Source organism: Balaenoptera acutorostrata, chromosome 3 (assembly GCF_949987535.1).
Source record: "Balaenoptera acutorostrata chromosome 3, mBalAcu1.1, whole genome shotgun sequence".
NCBI lineage: Eukaryota > Metazoa > Chordata > Mammalia > Artiodactyla > Balaenopteridae > Balaenoptera > Balaenoptera acutorostrata.
The window spans coordinates 90,042,017-90,062,542 of NC_080066.1; positions in this window are offsets into that span (position 1 = coordinate 90,042,017).

Sequence of the window (20,526 nt, forward strand, 5' to 3'; positions counted from 1 at the left end):
ATGTGATCAATTCTGGACAATATTCCATGTGCATATAAGAAGAATGTGTATTCTGCTGCTTTTGTCAAACGTTCTATAAATATCAGTTAAGTCCATCTGCTCTAATGTGTCATATAAGGCCTGTGTTTCCTTATTGACTTTCCGTCTGGATGGTCTCTCCATTGATGAAAGGGAGGTGTTAAAGTCCCCCACTATTATTGTGTTAGTGTCAATTTCCCCTTTTACAACTGTTAGCATTTGTCTTATATATTGAGTTGCTCCCATGTTGGGTGCATATATTTACAATTGTTATATCTTCCTCTTGGATAGATCATTATGTAGTGTCCTTCCTTGTCTCTTGTAACAGTCTTTAGTTTAAAGTCTATTTTGTCTAATATGAGTATTGCTAGTCCAGCTTTCTTTTGATTTCCATTTGCATGGAATATCTTTTTTCATCCCTGCACTTTGAGTCTGTATGTTTCCCTAGGTCTGAAGTGGGTCTCTTGTAGGCAGCCTATGTATGAGTCTTGTTTTTGTATCCATTCAACCAGTCTCTATATTTTGGTTGGAGCATTTACTACATTTACATTTAAGGTAATTATCAATATGTGTGTTCCTATTGCCATTTAAAAAATTGTTTTGGGTTTGTTTTTGTAGGTTTTTTTCTTCCCTTCCTCTTTTGTTCTCTTGTGGTTTGATGACCCTCTTTAGTGTTGTGTTTGTGTTACTTTTTCTTTTTTGTGTGTGTATCTATTGTAGTTTTTCAGTTTGCATTTCCCATGAAGTGATGATATAGCAGTCTTTATATTTATAAGGCTGTTTTAAGTTGCTGGTCTCTTTCCCACATAGAGAAGTTCCTTTACTTTTGCTGTAAGCTTGTCTGGTGGTGCTGAATTCTCTTAGCTTTTGCTTTTCTGTAAAGCTTTTGATTTTTCTGTCAAATCTGAATGAGAGCTTTGATGAGTAGAGTATTCTTGGTTATAGATTTTTCCTTTTTATCACTTTAAATATATCATGCCACTCCCTTCTGGCCTGCAGAGTTTCTGTTGAAAAATCAGCTGATAACCATATGGGGATACCCTTGTATGTTATTTCTTGCTTTTCCCTTGTTACTTTTAATATTTTTTCTTTCTATTTAATTTTTGTTAGTTTGATTAATATGTATCTTGGTGTATTCCTCCTTGGGGTTATCCTGTATGGGACTCTCTGTGCTTCCTGGACTTTGGTGACTATTTCTTTTCCCATGTTAGGGAAGTTTTCAATTATAATCTCTTCAAATATTTTCTCAGGCCCTTTCTCTTTTTCTTCTTCTGGGACCCCTATAATTCGAATGTTGGTGTGTTTAATGTTGTCCCAGAGGTCTCTGAGGCTGTCCTCATTTCTTTTCATTCTTTTTTCTTTATTCTGTTCCATGGCAGTGATTTCCACCATTCTTTCTTCCAGCTCACTTATTCATTCTTCTGCTTCAGTTATTCTGCTATTGATTCCTTCTAGTGTATTTTTCATTTCAGTTATTGTTCATCTCTGTTTGTTTGTTCTTCAGTTCTTCTAGGCCTTTGTTAAACATTTCTTGTATCTTCTCAATCCATGCCTCCTTTCTCTTTCCGAGATCTTGGATCATCTTTACTATCATTACCTTGAATTGTTTTTCAGGTAAATTGCATATCTCCTCTTCATTTAGTTGTTACTGTAGGTTTTTATCTTGCTTCTTTATCTGCAACATATTTCTTTGTCACCTCATTTTGTCTAACTTACTGTGTTTGTGGTTTCCTTTCCACAGGCTACAGGACTGTAGTTCCTCTTGCTTCTGGCTTGTGTCCCCTGGTGCGTGAGGTTGGTCCAGAGGCTTGTGCCACTATCCTCTTGATAGGGGGTTTGACTGGTGTTGTGGTGACCAGAGCATGCCCTGGATATTGAATGGGGCCGCCCCTTTGCTCTGTGGCTGTCACTGCCCTGTCAGGGACAGGGTCTGCTCACTAGTTGTTTGAGTAGAGGCCCCCTGATCTGTTTCTTAGCAGTGTTTCTTATCTACAGTGTGAGGTAGGCAGGATTGGAGCACTCCCACTGGGAGAGAAGCCGCTGAGTATTACTCCTATGGATCTGTTCACCTGTGAATGTACTCTGTTATGTCCCCTTTTGCCCATTGTGTAGGCTTACAAAATACACTGGTGTTGGCACTGCTCTCAGTCCCACCTTAACTGTGGATATGCCAGCAATTGGCCCTGGTGACTCCCAGGCATTGTTTTCACCGGGCCACCAGCACAGATCTGCTGAGGTCATGTCCCAGGACTGCAGTAATCATGCACCTGGAACCACTGTGGGAGCCAAGGAGGCAGATTAGACTCTTGCCTGGCCCAACCCCCATGTGTACCTGCCCACAAAGCCTACAGCTGCTAAAGTCAGACCCATCACAGCTGCAGGAGCACTTGTCCTTTCCGATTTTTTGCAGGCACTGAATTTAGGAAGCCATCAGGTATGGTGTAACTCTGTGGTCTGTGCAGCCGTGAGGAGAGATTTCACCTCTTCTTCTTTAGTCACATGGCCATTGGGGCTCAGCTGTGGTTTCACCCTCACCTCTGCCTGTGTTCCTCCCACCAGAGTTGGATCCAGAGGTTGCTGGAGAACACGAGCCCATCAGGCAGGAAGAAGCCAAGGTGGTGATGGGGATGAGTGGGCCACCCAGGCAGGAGGGTGCTGGCATAGCGATTGGAAAACGCAAACACATCAGGCAGTGATCGGGGTAAGTGGGTCACCCAGGCTTGGGGGAGGATGATGGAGGAGGAGACGGCAGGGCCATGTGAGCCAACTCTGGCAGGAGCCCTCCTTAGTGCCTGTAGAGGCAGGGGCCAGTGTGTGAGGAGAGAGGCTGCAGTGGGCACCGCTCTTTGCATGTCACTCAGTAGTGGAGCTTTGCTTCTGTAGCAGTCCAGGCTTCCTCCACAAGAAGTCCTGGTTGTGGAACCCCTCACTCCCGTCCCCTCGGGCCATCTCCTCACAGCCAACAGCAGTCCCTCCCCAGGTCTGCTCTCCAAACCCCACGTTCCAGCCCCCAGCCCCTGTGCACACTGATGGACACCTGTCTCAGTCTGGGGCATGCAGTGCTGTGGCACAGACCATCTGTGTAGGTCTCACTCTGTCCTGCCTTCCACAGACCAGTTGCTGGGCTCTCCTCCAAGTCCCCAAAGCTCCCCTTCTGTCCCAGCTGATCTCCCCGCTAGAGAGGGGGCTTCCTCAGGTGTGGGAATCTTTTCTCACCTTAGCTCCCTGCCAGGTACGCAGGTCCCATCCTGCTTCCTCTCCTCTTCCTTTTCCCTTTTTCTTTCTTCCATCCCACCTGGTTACATGGGGATCTTTCTTGGCCTTTTTGGTGTCACAGGTCCTCTGCTAGTGTTCAGCAGGTGCTCTGTGAGAATTGTTCCATTTGTCGATGTATTCTTGATGTGTTTGTGGGGAGAGATTAACTCTACATCATCCTACTCCTCTGCCATCTTGGAAAGTCAGCCCTATAAAGACTTTAAACAGGACCTGGCACATATAAATCATGAAATAAATGTTACCCAGTATTATTTTTAATAGTGTTACAATGGATTCAGGAATTTCAGGTGAGATTCAAAGCATTTAGTCTAATTACAGTATATCAGAGAGCATGTAGTAATCACTTCCTACAGGCAAGAATTGCCAACCTAAAGGACTAAAGGGGAATGAAGTGTTGTCTCCCAATGGAATGTGGTGTGTCTTCCCTTTCACAAAAATTCTTTGTGTCTCTCTGTTGTCACTTCAGTCACTTTTTAAAAAAATGCATTTTAAAATTTTTTATTAAGGTAAAAATTGTACATAATAAAACTTGCCCTTTTTAAATGTATTGCTGGATGACTTTTGACAAATGTTTATATGTATATAACCACCACCAAAATCAAAGCATAGAATATATCCTTTACTCAGATTGTTCCTTCCTGCCAGTTTTCAGTCAGTCTTCTCTCCTCAACTCTTGCCTCCAAGGAAAGAACTGATATGAGTTGTGGTCTTGATAGTTTTGTCTTTCCTAGTTTGTCATATAAATGGGATCATAGTGTATATAGTCTTATTTTTTGTCTTCTTTCATTAGCCTAATGTTTTTTGAGATTTAATTCATGTTGTTATAAGTATCAGAGCTATATAACTTTGTATAGACAAGTAATAATTTATTGTATGGATATACTAAAATTTACTTATTGTGTTAGTCAAGGTTCTCCAGAGAAACAGAATCAGTAGGATGGAGACATGTGTGTGTACATATCTCCAATAGTGTGAGCTGATGGTGTAAATCCTGGTCTGAGTTGAAAGGCCCAAGAACCAGGAATGCTGATGTCCTGTCTGAGGGCAGGAGAAGATGGATATCACAGCTAAGACAAAGAAAGTAAATTCACCCTTCCACTGTCTTTTTGTTCTTTTCAGGCCTTCAACAGATTGGATGATGCCCATCCACACTGGTGAGGGTGATCTTCTTTACTTAGTCTACCAATTCAAATGCAAATCTATTCCAGAAACATTCTCACAGACATACTCAGAATTACTCAGAATTAATGTTTTACCAGGTATTTGGACATCCCTCAGCCCAGTCAAGTTGACACATAAAATTAACTATCACATGTATCAATCAGTTGGACTGTTTCTAGTTCTTAGAAATTATGAATAAAGGTATTATTAATTTTCGCATATAGATCTTTGTGTAGACCTAAGTTTTTTTCCTTCTTGTGTAATATCCAATAGTGAGATTTCTGAGTCATATGGTAAAATTATGTTTTTCTTTAGAAAAAACAGACAAAATGCTTTCTAAAGTACTATGACATTTTGTCTTTCAAACACATTTTTGTTTTATTTTTTATTATCTCTTTTCCCCCCTTTTTTAGTGATTTCTCTAGGGCTTACAATATACAGTTTTAACTTATCTCAGTGTACCATCAAATAATATTATACCATTTTAGATGTAAGAATCTTACAACATTATATTTTTGTTTCTCTCTCTTTGGACTGTGTTGTTGTCCTATATATGTTATAAAAGCCACAATATATTAGTATTTTTTTTCTATTTGCTGGAAATTATCTTCTAAAGAGATTAAATGTAAAGATAATATTTTTTATTTACTAACTCATTGCTAACTCTTTAATTAGTCCTAGTACTCTTCATTCTTAGTGTACATCTAAATTTCCATCTGGTATTATTTTCCTTTTGTCAAAGAACTTTTTAACATTTGTTATAGTGCAGTCCTGTTGGCAATAAATTTTCTCAGCTATTGTTTAGCTAAAAAAAAAACCCTTTATTACACCCTTTTTTTAAAAGATACTTTTGCTGTGTATGGAATTTTAATTTGACAGTATTTTCTTTTAGTACTTTAAATATTTTTTATTGTTCCATGATTTGGAAAGTGTATGATGAGAGGTGTGCTATAATTTTAATTTTGTTCCTCTGATTGAAATGTTTCACCCTATGGAAGTCTTCAATATTTTCTATTTATCTTTGGATCTTAGCCTTTTAACTATTAAATGCCTAGGAGTTTTATTCTTTGAATTTATACTCTCTAGGGTCCATTGTGTTTCTTGTATTTGTGTATTATTGTCATAAGTAAATATTGGAAAATTCTTGGCCATGATTTCTTTATCTCCTTAAATATTTTTCCTGCCCTGTTGTGTCTGTCTGTTTGTCTGTCTCTCTCTGGGATTACAATTACAGATATATTATTATGTTTTATTTTGCCTCACAGATTTTGAATGTATTTTTTTCTCTTTGTTGTTATTGTTAGCTAACTTGTTTGTTTTTTAGTCTTTTCTTTTTTCTCTCTGTGTTTCTGTTGGGATCATTTCTATCAAACTATCTTAAAGTACAATTCTTCTTTTCTTTGCTGTGTCCGATCTGCTAATAGAACTATCAAAGGAATTCTTTAGGTCAGATATTATATTTTAAAAAATTTCTAACATATCCATTTGATCTCTTTTTATAATTTCTAATTCTGTTCAAATTTGCTGATTATGTACATTGTCCAGTTTTTCCACTAGATTATTTAACATATTAATCATGCTTGTTTCAGTATAGTTTCTATATCTGGGCATATCTAGATCTGGTTCTGTTAAGTGTCTTATCTCTTGACAATGGGTCCATTTTTCTTGATTTTTTTTTCTTTTTCTGTGTATGTCTTATAACTCTTATGTCTAAAATGATGCACATTGTGATAAAAGAACAATAGAGACTGAAATATATATAATTTATGCCCAGAAATGAGCACACTGTTGTTAAGCCATTTGTGTGTAGCTAAAGTCAGCCTAGTCAGTAATTGTACTGAGTTTACGTTTTTTGTTTCTATAGTTACCTTCAGTGAACCATAGGTTTCAAATTTCTGTTGTAGTGGACTGCCTTACCCTGCCCTTGTCTGTGGCCTGGAGTTCCAGAAGATTTTCTCAGTTATCCCTTCTCTACCCTAAGATTTCAGCAGGCCCTGTGTGCTGCCCTGTATGCTTGCATAACATAGTCATTCTCTCTGTGCTCTAGCTTCTTCTTTTGTCACAGACTGTTATTGCTTATGATTTGGTAAAGGATCATGGTGGGTGCAGGGAGATATCTCTATTCTTCTGCTCCAACATCAGTCTGAGGCAGGCATTGTATGTGTGAGTCTCAGGGGTAGATCTTTTTCAATTTTTCTCATCCTTCTCTAATGGCAGACAACTTCTGACTTTTACATAGTGCAAGATGAGTTATCTCTCTCTTTGCCTCCCTTTCCATGGCAGTCTAACTTTGCCTTTTATTGGTGGTAGTGAGGGAAAAGTTGAGTACACGTGGCAGTAGCACTCTATATATCATATAGCAGCATCTGGTGCACAAAAGGATTTTCCCTCCTCCCCAAATGGCAGTCAACTTTTTTGTGGTGTTAGGCTAGTAACCAGACATGAAAGTATTTCCTTTCTCTCTCTCATTGGCAGATGATTTTTGCCTTATGTTAGAGCTGGTCTGCAGTATGGATAAATCCCCTGCTCCTCACTTAATGTCAGACAATATTTGCTTTATAGCATAGAAAGGTCTGGTATGTGGGGGTAATATGTAGCCTTTTCTCTAGGGACTGCTGATCCTCACCTTGTTCTCATGCAGGGTCCAGAGCTCAGGAAGACTTCTACAGATTCTCCTGTTCCATCCTAAAACCAGGGCAGACTGAATGTCTGTCGTTTTCAGGGGAATTCTTTAGGTGTCCTTCCCTGACACCAATCTTTATGAGCACCTAGTACAGAGACCCTTGGAAAAAAATCTGGTGAATTGATGTAGCCTATATGATTGACACATCTAGAGATTTTAAACTGTCATACAAAGGCATAAACAGATTTAAGAGTTTGTTAAATTATTTAGTTATTTTCATTTCAGCTACTTCTTCTTATGCTCTGTCAAAAATAAGAGTTCAGCATTCCATCTCCTAATGGAAGAAATTCTCATTCTTTGAAATCTACATCATCTGGTTGGCTTGTAATCTCAAATTTCTGAAGGACTCTATTTAAAAAATTTTTCTTTATGTCTACTGATTTTAGTTATTAAAAGAATCGATTACTTCTCGATATTATATTTCAAAACAAATAAAATGTTTGGGTCTTGCTTTCATTATTTATTTGTTTATTGCATTTGTAAATATTTTTTTTAATTGGTATAGTTGTTTTACAATGTTGTGTTAGTTTTTACTGTACAGCGAAGTGGAGTTCCCTGTGCTATACAGCAGGTTCTCATTAGTTATCTATTTTATACATAGTAGTGTATATGTGTCAATCCCAATCTCCCAATTCATCCCATTTCCCCTTTCCCCCCTTGGTGTCCATACATTTGTTCTCTACATCCGTGTCTCTACTTCTGCCTTGCAAACTGGTTCATCTGTACCATTTTTCTAGATTCCACACATCTGTGTTAATGTACGATATTTGTTTTTCTCTTTCTGACTTACTTCACTCTGTATGACAGTCTCTAGGTCCATCCATGTCTCTACAAATGACACAATTTCATTCCTTTTTATGGCTGAGCAATATTCCATTGTATATATATATCACATCTTCTTTATCCATTCGTCTGTTGATGGACATTTATGTTGCTTCCATGACATGGCTATTGTAAATAGTGCTGCAATGAACATTGGGGTGCATGTGTCTTTTTGAATATGGTTTTCTCTGGGTATATGCCCAGTAGTGGGGTTGCTGGGTCATATGATAATTCTATTTTTAGTTTTTTAAGGAACCTCCATACTGTTCTCCATAGTGGCTGTATCAATTTACGTTCCCACCAGCAGTACAGAGGGTTCCCTTTTCTCCACACCCTCTCCAGCATTTATTGTTTGTAGATTTTCTTCTGATGATGCCTATTCTAACCAGTGTGAGGTGGTACCTCATTGTAGTTTTGATTTATATTTCTCTAATAGTGATGTTGAGCAGCTTTTCATGTGCCTCTTGGCCATCTGTATGTCTTCTTTCAAGAAATGTCTATTTAGGTCTTCTGTCCATTATTTGATTGAGTTGTTTGTTTTTATGATATTGACCTGCTTGAGCTGTCTGTATATTTTGGAGATTAATCCTTTGTCAGTTGCTTCATTTGCAAATATTTTCTGCCATTCTGAGGGCTGTCTTTTTGTCTTGTTTATAGTTTCCTTTGCTGTGCGAAAGCTTTTAAGTCTCATTAGGTCTCATTTGTTTATTTTTATTTCCATTTCTCTAGGAGGTGGGTCAAAAAGGATCTTGCTGTGATTGATGTCATAGAGTGTTCTGCCTATGTTTTCCTCTAAGAGTTTTAAAGTGTCTGGCCTTACATTTAGGTCTTTCATCCATTTTGAGTTTATTTTTGTGTATGGTGTTAGGCAGTGTTCTGATTTCATTCTTTTACATGTAGCTGTCCAGTTTTCCCAGCACCACTTATCAAAGAAACTGTCTTTTCTTTATTGTATATCCTTGCCTCCTTTGTCATAGATTAGTTGAGTATAGGTGTATTGGTTTATCTCTCTGGGCTTTCTATCCTGTTCCATTGATCTATATTTCTGTTTTTGTGCCAGTACCATACTCTCTTGAGTACTGTAGCTTTGTAGTATAGTCTGAAGTCAGGAAGTCTGATTCCTCTGTCTCTGTTTTTTTTTTTTTTTTTCCCCCAAGATTGTTTTGGCTATTCGGGGTCTTTTGTGTCTCCATATAAATTTTAAGATTATTTATTCTAGTTCTGTGAAAAATGGCATTGTTAATTTGATAGGGATTGCATTGAATCTGTAGACTGCTTTGGGTAGTATAGTCTTTTTCACAGTATTGATTCTTCCAATCCAAGAACATGGTATGTCTCTCCATCTGCTTGTGTCTTCTTTGATTTCTTTCATCAGTGTCTTATAGTTTTCTGAGTACAGGTCTTTTGTCTCCTTAGGTAGGCTTATTCCTAGGTATTTTATTCTTTTTGTTGCAATGGTGAATGGGATTGTTTCATTAATTTCTCTTTCTGATCTTTTGTTGTTGGTGTATAGGAATGCAAGAGATTTCTGTGTATTAATTTTGTACCCTGCAACTTTACCAAATTCATTGATTATCTCTAGTTGTTTTCTGGTGGCATCTTTAGCATTTTCTATGTATAGTATCATGTGATCTGCAGACAGTGACAGTTTTCTTCTTCTTTTCCAATTTGGATTCCTTTTATTTATTTTTCTTCTCTGGCTGCCATAGCTAGGACTTCCAAAACTATGTTGAATAATAGTGGCAAGAGTGGACATCCTTATCTTGTTCCTGATCTTAGAGGAAATGCTTTCAGGTTTTCACTATTGAGAATGATGTTTGCTGTGGGCTTGTCATATATGGCCTTTGTCATGTTGACGTAGGTTCCCTTTCTGCCCACCTTCTGGAGAGTTTTTATCATAAATGGGTGTTGAATTTTGTCAAAAGCTTTTTCTGCATCTATTGAGAGGCTCATATGGTTTTTATTCTTCAGTTTGTTAATATGGTGTATTACATTGATTTATTTGCATATATTGAAGAATCCTTGCATCTCTGGGATAAATCCCACTTGGTCATGGTGTATGATCCTTTTAATATGTTGTTAGATTCTGCTTGCTAGTATTTTGTTGAGGATTTTTGCATCTATGTTCATCAGTGATATTGGTCTGTAATATTCTTTTTTTGTAATATCTTTGTCTGGTTTTGGTGTCAGGGTGATGGTTGCCTTGTAGAATTAGTTTGGGAGTGTTCCTTCCTCTGCACTTTTTTGGAGGAGTTTGAGAAGGATGGGTGTTAGCTCTTCTCTAAATGTTTGATAGAATTCACCTGTGAGGCATCTGGTGAAGGACTCAAATTATGATTTTATACATTACCTGGAAGTTTCTCATTGTTAGGAAGAGTGTGATGCTTTCTTTAAGAGTTTTGCATCCTATGTGGTAGCAGAACTTCCCTTAAGTTACTTTATTTTTCCTTCCAGTTACTTTTAACTAGGGTTTTTACATGTAGCGGGGCAGAACAAAGATATAAAACACATACAAAATAACAGCATGTGAAAGGAACTTTCAGTTCGTGTCACTAATTCTTGAACACTTTTAAAGTTCTTTTGAATATTTTAAAATATATTCATTTGTTAATTCATTCAACAAATATTTAGCCAACATATCCATAAAACACATTTTTCAGCAATATTTTCTAAGTGCTTACTACTGTACCACTTGTTAGACATACAAATATTAACATCATTTGCACATTATGCAATTATCTTTCTGGGAAAATAAAGAGAAAAAAACTGTATAAATATTAGAACTTGAGATTTAAAATGCATTCATCATTTGTTAATTTGTTCAACAAATATTTAGCCAACATATGCATATGACATATTTTTCAGCAATATTTTCTAAGTGCTTACTACTATACCAGTTGTTAGACATACAAATATTAACATCATTTGCACATTATGTGATTATCTTTCTGGGAAAATGAAGAGAAAAAACTATATAAATATTAGAACTTGAGAGAATTCAGTTAGATGACCAGTTGCCTTATAAATAAGTAAAAATTATTGTTTTTATATATTTGTAATAAATATTTAGATAACATACAGAAAAAAACTCTCATTCAGAATAGCAGAACAAATTATGGGCTACTTAAGAGTGTATGTAATTGCAAATGTGAGCAAACTACATGAAGAGAAAAACAAAACTTTTTGTGACATACATTCAGTGAGCCTAAGTTAATGAAAAGTGATATCCATGTTCCCAGGTGGAAAGATTCAAGATTATAATGATTTCACTTCTTCCAAAAACACATTTATAAATTCATGGTGTTTCCAATTAAAATCACTTAGTTATTTTAAGGGAACTTAATTAAATAACCTCTCAGGGAAGCAAAGAACTAATCAAACACTAAAGTATAATCCATCCATTAATCAAAATAGTTATTGTGTATCCTTTGTAGTACAGGTATTATGTGAGGTACTAGGTACAGTGAAACAAGACAGACAAGGGTCCTGCACTCAAGGAAATGAAAATTTATAGAAAAAGTCTTACACTGAATAATCACATAAAGAATTAATTTTATCAAATTGTCTGGAAATTCTTCCCTGAGGAAATGGTATTTAAGTTGAGTATTTGATTGATAACTAACTTTCTGGTTTCAGAGGTTAGCTTTATGTCCTTAACTTGTGGGTAATTTCATAGAAAATGAAGACATTCAAAGTTTGGGTAAAACACATATGTATTTTACTATTGCTTTTTACCCTACGGAAAGAGGGGGAGGATTCCTAGTTATAAATGGAAGTTAGTAGTTAGGGTGTTCTACCACTTTAGATACACATGATAGAAGAGACAGAGGGAAAGAAAAGAGATAGACTTTTTTTAACAGTCTTTTGGCACCCAAGTAAAATGGGTTCTTTCTGGTCCACTTAGGGTAAGAGAAGCACCTCTTTACCTCTGGTCTCAAACGTCTTCAAGGACTAGGCTGTCCAGGCATTACCCATTATAAAACTGGAATCATTGAAATAGACCTATAAGTTTAAATGATGCAAAAATTAAGAATATAACTAAAAGAACATTTTTAAGTAGTGGCAAAAGGGTGGATTATTTAAAATGTGACAACTGGGTAACTATTTGTTAAATATAGCATTGTCTCTTTATCTCACATGATGAAATAAATTCAAGATGAATTAAAAGTGTAAAATAGAAAAAACATAGAGAAAAGAACATACAGATGAATATTTATATAATCTGGGTATGGGGAAAGATTTTCAAGGAAGCACATCAAATGTAGAAGCCATGCAGAAAAAAGCTGGTTATTTGAATACATGAGTGAAAATAATTCAAAGTTACAAAAAAATGAGTTTGATAAATAAAGTAGTAATAGATTAATTAGGAAAACAGGAATCAACCTAGTAGAAGACATACAAAGGACATGGACAAGCAATTCATCAAGGGAGAAATACAATTGTCCAGGAAACATTTTTAAATCTTACTATTTCTGATAATGGAAATGCAAACTAAAAAGTATATTTATTTCTTTTATGAATTGCTAACAGTTATTTCAAGACAATTCTTTGTAAAGATTTGGGAAAAATACACTCTCGTGTGCTGCTAAAAATTGATGTAATACTATAAAATATATAAAATTGATATAAATGGAAGAAAACTTGATGCGAAGAATTAAAAACATTATAAACTTGCCTATGTCTTTATATATTTCCTCATAATAAATTTCTGGAACAGAAGTGAAATTGTGTGACTATAAGGATGCTCATAAAAATATTATTTACAGTAAAGGAATAGTGGAGAAATGGTAAGTCAAAACTAGATTATTACATAGATATTTAAAGTGATGCTTTAAAAGTGCATTTGTTGATAGGATATATTGCCTTAAATATTGTTGACATATGTTTCAAAAACCTGCTTTTGAGTATAATTACATTTTCATTAAAAATGTATGTGTGTGTTAAAATGTCAGCACTATACATTAAGATGTTTAACATGATTACATTGTGTACTTAGGAGTGGTTATTTAAATTTTTCTTATTATTTAGGTTCTATTTTTCTGTAGCGTGTAATTTCTACTTGTGTATTTTTGAGATTATTTTTAAAATAATAAAATTGTGTTTGAATCCTTGTTAAGCTATTTATTAGCTATGCACTTTGGATCTATCTTACTTTTCAGCCTTACTTTTCACAAATTTGAAATAAAATAAAAAATACTCATTGAATATTGTTTTGAGGATCACATAATATGAGTATAAACAAGTATTACTTTTCTTCTTCCCTTCCTAACACATTTTCCTTGGATAACATTTACATTTACATTTTTTCAGAATGTTATTTCAAAGCTACATTTTTTGCCAACTTTGTATGGTTGCAGATTTGATTAAAGACATAAACTTCAAAATTTGGCTAACACTCACAAGAGTCAGTGTAGCAGCATCAACTTCAAAAATTGTCCCTAATAATCTCTTTTCCATTTTATTCACAAGTAAACACATTACCTCTCAAGTGAAAATATAGTTTTGGGATGTCACGGCTTAAATTATTGTGCTTTTACCTTACTTTTCAAATTCTGTCTTTTTTAAGTGGCTAAAATCTCCCATAGATACATAAGTTGGTACATATGTATGTCTGTGTGTACTGTAATTTATTTACAATCAGGCATCTTCATAATAATTCCCCATCTTTCATTTTGAGTTATAAAACACTGAAAATATCAAACATAATTAAAATTTAATTTTATTTATTTATTCCCTGCATATATTATGTTTTTCCTTTTTTATTGAAGTTTAGTTGATATACAATATTAGTTTCAGGTGTACAACATAGTGATTTTAACATTTATATACATTATAAATTGATCACCATAATAAGTGTAAGAAACATCTGTAACCAAACAAAATTATTACAATATTATTGACTATATTCCCTATGCTGTACATTACATTCTTCTGACTTATTTATAACTGAAAGTTTGTACTTCTTAATTCCTTCAACTCTTTCTCCCAACCTCGTATATTCCCCTCTGGTGATCGCCAGTTTGTTCTCTGTATCTATGAGTCTACTTCTGTTTTTCTGTTTTGTTTGGTTTGTTCATTTGTTTGCTTTCTAGGTTCCACATATGAGTGCAATCGTATGGTATTTGTCTTTCTCTGACTTACCTTACTTAGCATAATGCTCTCTTGGTCCATCCATGTTGGCACAAATAGCAAGATTTCATTCTTTTTTTATGACTAATATTCCATTATATATATATGTCACATCATCTTTATCCATTCATCTATCAAGCTTCTGTATCTTGACTATTGTAAATAATGCCACAGTGAATATAGGGGTGTATCTATCTTTTCAAATTAATGTTTTAATTTTCTTTGGATAAATATTCAGAAGTGGAATTGCTAGATTATTTAGTAGTTCTATTTTAATATTTTTGTGTAACCTCATACATTTTTACCATAGTGGCTATACCAATTTACATTCCCACCCACAGTTCATGAGAGTTCCCTTTTCTCTACATCCTTACCAGCACTTCTTATTTGTTGTCTTTCTGATGCTAGGCAAACTGAACAGGTGTGAGGTGATATCTCACTGTGGTTTTGATTTGCATTTCCCTAATGATTAGTGATTTTGAGCATGTTGGCCATCTGTATGTCTTCCTTAGAAAAATGTCTATTCAGATCCTCTGCTCATGTTTTTAATAAAAAATTTTTCTAGATATTGAATTGTGTGAGTTCTTTATATATTTTGAATATTAACTCCTTATCAGATATATTATTTGCCAATATCTTCTCTCATTCAGTAGGTTGCCTTTTTGTTTTGTTGATAGTTTCCTTCACTGTGCAAAAGCTTTGTAGTTTGATGTAGTCCATTTATTTATTTTTGCTTTTGTTGCCCTAGCCTTAGGAGACAGACCCAGAAAAATATGGCTAAGAGCAATGGCAAAATGTGTACTGTTTATGTTTTCTTCTAGGAGTTTTAGTGTTTCAGGTCTTACATTTAAGTCTTTAGTCCATTTTGAGTATATTTTTATATATGGTGTAAGAGAGTGGTATAATCTCATCCTTTTTCATTTATCTGTTCAGTTTTCCCAGCACCAGTTTTCCCCCACTGAATATTCTTGGCTCCTTTGCTGTAAATTATTGACCTTACAAGAATTGGTTTATTTTGGGCCCTTTATTTGGTTCCATTGACCTGTGTGTCTGTTTTTGTGCCAGTACCACATAATTTTGATTACTACCTCTTTGTAGTATAGTTTGAAATCAGGGAACATGATACCTCCATCTTTCTTTTTCTTTTTTAAGATTTCTTTGGCTATTGGGGTCTTTTGATATTTCATATAAATTGTAGGATTATTTGTTCCATTTCTGTAAAAAATGCCATTGGTGTTTTGAGAGAGATTGTATTGAATCTGTAGTTTGCTTTGGGTAGTATGAACGTTTTAACAATATTAATTCTTCCAATCCATGAGCATGGTATATATTTTTTTATTTATTTGTGTCATCTTCCATTTCTTTCATCAATGTCTTATAGTTTTCAGGGTATAGGCTTTAAATTCCTTGGTTAAATTTATTCCTAATTATTTTATTCATTTTGATGCATTCGTAAATGCGATTGTATTCTTAATTTCTCTTTCCAATAGTTATTATTAGTGTATAGAAATGCAACAGATATTCATATATTGATTTTATATCGTGCAACTTTAGTGAATTAATTTTATTAGTTGTAATTTTTTTTTTGGTGGAGTCTTGAGACTTTTCTATATATAATATCATGTTTTCTGCAAATAGTGAAAATTTTAATTCTTCCTTTCCAATTTGAATGTGTTTTATCTCTTTTTCTTGCCTGACTGCTGTGGCTAGGACTTCCATTACTATGTTGAATAAAAGTGGTAATAGTGGGCATCCTTGTCTTGTTCCTGACCGTACCTGCTTTTTTTTGGTTTTGTTTTTGTATATAGCCTGTATTGGTACATAACCTCTATAGCCACTTTGTTGAGAGTATGTATCATAAATGAATGTCAAATTTTGTCAAATGCTTTTTCTGCGTCTATTGAGATGATATGACTTTTAATCTTCAATTTGGCAGTGTGGTGTATCATGTTGCTTGATTTTCAGATACTGAACCATCATTCATCCCTGGAATAAATTCCACTTGATCATGATATGATTCTTTTAATGTATTATTGGATTCAGATTGCTAATAGTTTGTTGGGGATTTTTGCATCTATGTTCATCAGGGATATTGGCCTGTAATTTTCTTTTCCTGTAGCATTTTTATCTGATTTTAGTATCAGGGTAATGCTGGTCTCGTAAAATGAGTTTGGAAGTGTTTCCCCCTCTTCATTTTTTGGAATAATTTGAGAAGGATAGGTATTAACTTTTCTTTAAGATTATGGTATAATTCACCTGTGAAGCTGTCTGGTTCTGGAATTTTGTTCTTTTGGGGAGTGTTTTGTTTACTGATTCAGTTTTGTTACTAATGATCAGTGTGTTCACATTTTCTATTTCTTCCTGATTCAGTATTGGAAGATTCTATGTTTCTAGGATTCATCCATTTCTTCCAAGTTGTTCAATTTGTTGGTATACAATTGTTCATAGTAATCTCTTGTGATCCTTTGTATTTGAGTGGTGTCAGTTGTATCTTCTGTTTTGTTTCTGATATTATTTATTGGGTCCACTTTCTTTTTTTTTCTTGGTGTGGCTGGTTTAATGGTTATCAATTTTATTTATCTTTTCAATAACCAGCTCTTAGTTTAATTGATCTTTTATATTGTTTGCTTTTAGCTCTATTACATTTATTTCCACTCTGATCTTTATTATTTACCTCCTCCTAACTTCAGACATCATTTGTTCTTTTTCAAGTTCTTTTATGTATAAGGTTAAATTCTTTATTTGAGATTTTGGGGTTTTTTGTTTGCTTGTTTCCTGAGGTAGGTTTATATAGCCATGAACTACTTAAGCTTTGTCCCACAGATTTTGTAGCATTGTGTTTCCATTTTCATTTGTGCCAAGGTAATTTTTAATTTCCTTTTTGATTTCTGTGTTGACTCATTCATTGTTTAGTAGCAAGTTGTTTAGCCTCTATGTGTTTGAGTGTGTGTTTTTTCCATTTTTCTACTTGTAATTAATTTCTGTTTTCAAATTGTTGTGGTAAAATAAATGCTTGATATGATTTCAGTCTTCTTAAATTTATTGATACTTGTCTTGTGGCCTAACATGTAAACTATCTTAGAGAATATTCCATGTGCACTTCAAAAGAACATATATTCAGCTGTTTTTGGATGAAATGTTTTTCATATATCGATTAAGTCATCTGATCAAAAGTGTTGTTTAATTTTGACCCACCTCCTATAGAAATGGAAATAAAAACAAAATAAACAAATGGGACCTAATGAAACTTAAAAGCTTTTGCACAGCAAAGGAAACCATAAACAAGACCAAAAGACAACCCTCAGAATGGGAGAAAATATTTGCAAATGAAGCAACTGACAAAGGATTAATCTCCAGATTTACAAGCAGCTCATGCAGCTCAATATCAAAAAAACAAACAGCCCAATCCAAAAATGGGCAGAAGACCTAAATAGATATTTCTCCAAAGAAGATATACACATTGCCAACAAACACATGAAAGAATGCTCAACATCATTAATCATTAGAGAAATGCAAATCAAAACTACAATGAGATATCATCTCACACCGGTCAGAATGGCCATCATCAAAAAATCTAGAAACAATAAATGCTTTAGAGGGTGTGGAGAAAAGGGAACACTCTTGCAGTGTTTGTGGGAATGTAAATTGATACAGCCACTATGGAGAACAGTATGGAGGTTCTGTAAAAAACTAAAAATAGAACTACCATACGACCCAGTAATCCCACTACTGGGCATATACCCTGAGAAAACCATAATTCAAAATGATCATGTACCACAATGTTCATTGCAGCTCTGTTTACAATAGCCAGGACATGGAAGCAACCTAAGTGTCCATTGACAGATGAATGGATAAAGAAGATGTGGCACATATATACAATGCAATATTTCTTCTCTGATTGCTGTGGCCAAAATATCCAAAACTATGTTGAATAACAGTGGTGAGAGTGGGCAACCTTGTCTTCTTCCTGATCTTAGTGGAAATGGTTTCAATTTTTCACCATTGAGGATGATGTTGGCTTTGGGTTTGTCATATATGGCCTTTGTTATGTTGAGGAAAGTTCCCTCTATGCCCACTTTCTGTAGGGTTTTTATCATAAATGGGTGTTGAATTTTGTCAAAAGCTTTCTCTGCCTCTATTGAGATGATCATATGGTTTTTATTCTTCAGTTTGTTAATATGGTGTATCACATTGATTGATTTGCATATATCGAAGAATTCTTGCATTCCTGGGATAAACCCCACCTGATCATGGTTTATGATCCTTTTGATGTGCTGTTGGACTCTGTTTGCTAGTATTTTATTGAGGATTTTTGCATCTATGTTCATCAGTAATATTGGCCTGTACTTTTCTTTCTTTGTGACATATTCGTCTGGTTTTGGTATCAGGGTAATGGTGGCCTCGTAGAAAGAGTTTGGGAGTGTTCCTCCCTCTGCTATATTTTGGAAGAGTTTGAGAAGGTTAGGTGTTAGCTCTTCTATAATGTTTGATAGAATTCTCCTGTGAAGGCATCTTGTCCTGGGCTTTTGTTTGTTGGAAGATTTTTAATCACAGTCTCAATTTCAGGCTTGTGATTGGTCTGTTTATATTTTCTATTTCTTCTTGGTTCAGTCTCAGAATGCTGTGCTTTTCTAAGAATTTGTCCATTTCTTCCAGGATGTCCATTTTATTGGCATATAGTTGCTGGTAGTAACCTTTCATGATCCTTTGTATTTCTGCAGTGTCAGTTGTTACTTCTCCTTTTTCATTTCTAATTCTATTGATTCGACTCTTCTCCCTTTTTTTTTTTTTGATGAGTCTGGCTAGTGGTTTATCACTTTTGTTTATCTTCTCAAAGAACCAGCTTTTAGTTTTATTGATCTTTGCTATTGTCTCCTTCATTTCTTTTTCATTTATTTCTCATCTGATCTTTATTATTTCTTTCCTTCTGCTAACTTTGGGGTTTTTTTCTTCTTCTTTCTCTAATTGCTTTTGGTGTAAGAATAGGTTTTTTCTTTTAGATGTTTCTTGTTTCTTGAGGTAGGTTGTATTACTATAAACTTCCCTCTTAGAACTGCTTTTGCTGCATCCCATAGGTTTTGGTTCATCGTGTTTTCATTGTCATTTGTTTCTAGGTATTTTTTGATTTCCTCTTTGATTTCTTCATGGTCCATTTAATAACATGTTGTTCAGCCACCATGTGTTTGTATTTTTTACAGTTTTTTTCCTTTAATTGATATCTAGTCTCCTAGCATTGTGGTCAGAAAAGATACTTGATACAATTTCAATTTTCTTAAATTTACCAAGGCTTGATTGGTGACCCAAGATATGATCAATCCTGGAGAATGTTCTATGAGCACTTGAGAAGAAAGTTTATTCTTTTGTTTTTCAGTGGAGTGTCCTATATGTATCAATTAAATCCATATTGATTAATGTATCATTTAATGCTTGTGTTTCCTTATTTATTTTCGTTTTGGATGATCTGTCTATTGTTGAAAGTGGGGTGTTAAAGTCCCCTATTATGATTGTGTTACTGTCGATTTCCCCTTTTATGGCTGTTAGTATGTGCCTTATGTATTGATGTGCTCCTATGTTGGGTGCATAAATATTTACAATTGTTATATCTTCTTTTTGGATTGACCCTGTGATCATTATGTAGTGTCCTTCTTTGTCTCTTGTAATAGTCTTTATTTTATTGTCTATTTTGTCTGATATGGGCATTCCTAGTCCAGCTTTCTTTTGATTTCCATTTGCATGGAATATCTTTTTCCATCCCCTCACTTTCAGTCTGTATGTGTCCCTAGGTCTGAAGTCGGTCTCTTGTTGACAGCATATGTAGGTCTTGTTTTTGTATCCATTCAGCCAGTGTATGTCTTTTGGTGGGAGCATTTAATCCATTTACATTTAAGGTAGTTATCAATATGTATGTTCCTATTAACATTTTCTTAATTGTTTTGGGTTTGTTATTGTAAGTCTTTTCCTTCTCTTGTGTTTCCTGCCTAGAGAAGTTCCTTTAGCATTTGTTGTAAAGCTGGTTTGGTGGTGCTGAATTCTCTTAACTTTTGCTTGTCTGTAAAGGTTTTAATTTCTCTGTGGAATCTGAATGAGATCCTTGCTGGGTAGAGTAATCTTGATCGTAGTTTTTTCCCTTTCATCACTTTAAATATGACCTGCCACACCCTTCTGGCTTGCAGAGTTTCTGCTGAAACATCAGCCGTTAACCTTATGGGGATTCCATTGTATGTTATTTGTTGCTTTTACCTTGCTGCCTTTAATTTTCTTCATATTTAATTTTTGATACTTTGATTAATATGTGTCTTGGCATGTTTCTCCTTGGGTTTATCCTGTATGGGACTCTGTGCTTCCTGGACTTGATTGACTATTTCCTTTCCCATATTAGTGAAGTTTTCAACTATAATCTCTTCAAATATTTTCTCAGTCCCTTTTTTTTTTTCTCT